General features: G+C 31.1%; 1 non-coding gene across 1 annotated transcript; it reads left to right on the top strand.

Moving 5' to 3' along the window:
• Nucleotides 1-217: 217 nt before the first annotated feature.
• LOC147822896 (U1 spliceosomal RNA) lies at nt 218-381 on the top strand. The gene has a single exon (XR_015444912.1). It is a non-coding gene; the product is annotated as a U1 spliceosomal RNA (small nuclear RNA).
• Nucleotides 382-917: the final 536 nt, after the last annotated feature.

Raw genomic sequence — 917 nt, forward strand, 5'->3', positions numbered from 1 at the left:
TACAACTAAAGATTAGCATGCTGGTTACCCAAGTTGGGGATGGTGGTGGTAGGAAGCAGATATTGGTCAAAGGGCACAAAGGTTCAATTAGACAGGAGGAGTAAGTTTTGGAGATCTATTATACAGCGGGGTGACTGTAGTTAATAATAATGTACTGTAAACCTTATAAATAGAATGCTAAAACGTTGAGTCTTGAAGACTAAAATAATGAGGCTTTATACTTAACTGGCAGGGGAGATACCATGATCACGAAGATGATTTTCCCAGGGCTAGGCTTATCCATTGCGCTCCCGATGTGCTGACCCCTGCAATTTCCCCAAATGTGGGAAACTTGACTGCATAATTTGTGATAGTAGGGAACTGTGTTCATGCTTTCCCCTGTAAAAAATAAAATAAAATAAAATAACTATTAAAAAAATTGAGGCTTTGCAAATTCGTAATTTAAAGTTGAATTTTAATTTTATTGAAAAAATTAAATCTCTAACTTTTAAAAACTTTTCTTTACATGATTTTGAGGAAAATCTGATATTAATTTCCTTTGAATTTTAACAAATAAAGCATCTGAAGTGAAACTAAAATGTGCTTTTTGATATTCAGATAAGAAGGAAAAGTTTAGTACAGTTGGTATTTCTCCATTTTGATCTTTGTCCTCAAATTCTGATTCATGTTATTTACATTACTATTTTTACATGATTAACATTTATACATTTATACCATATTTGCTTCACGCAGGAAGCTTTCTTTATTCATCTTTCAATTTTGGCAAATTCTCAAGGATATGTTTTTCTTATCCAATCTATGTCATTTTTTATACATTAAATCTTTTTTTTCCAAGCTTTAGAGACAAGAAATATATATATTCACTGAATATTCTTTGTTTCTAAACCATTGCCTCTATTTCTTTATTTCTTTTTGGT

This window comes from Heterocephalus glaber, unplaced genomic scaffold (assembly GCF_053883595.1).
Source record: "Heterocephalus glaber isolate CG9 unplaced genomic scaffold, H.glaber_assembly_v1.0 deba00001606, whole genome shotgun sequence".
Lineage (NCBI taxonomy): Eukaryota > Metazoa > Chordata > Mammalia > Rodentia > Bathyergidae > Heterocephalus > Heterocephalus glaber.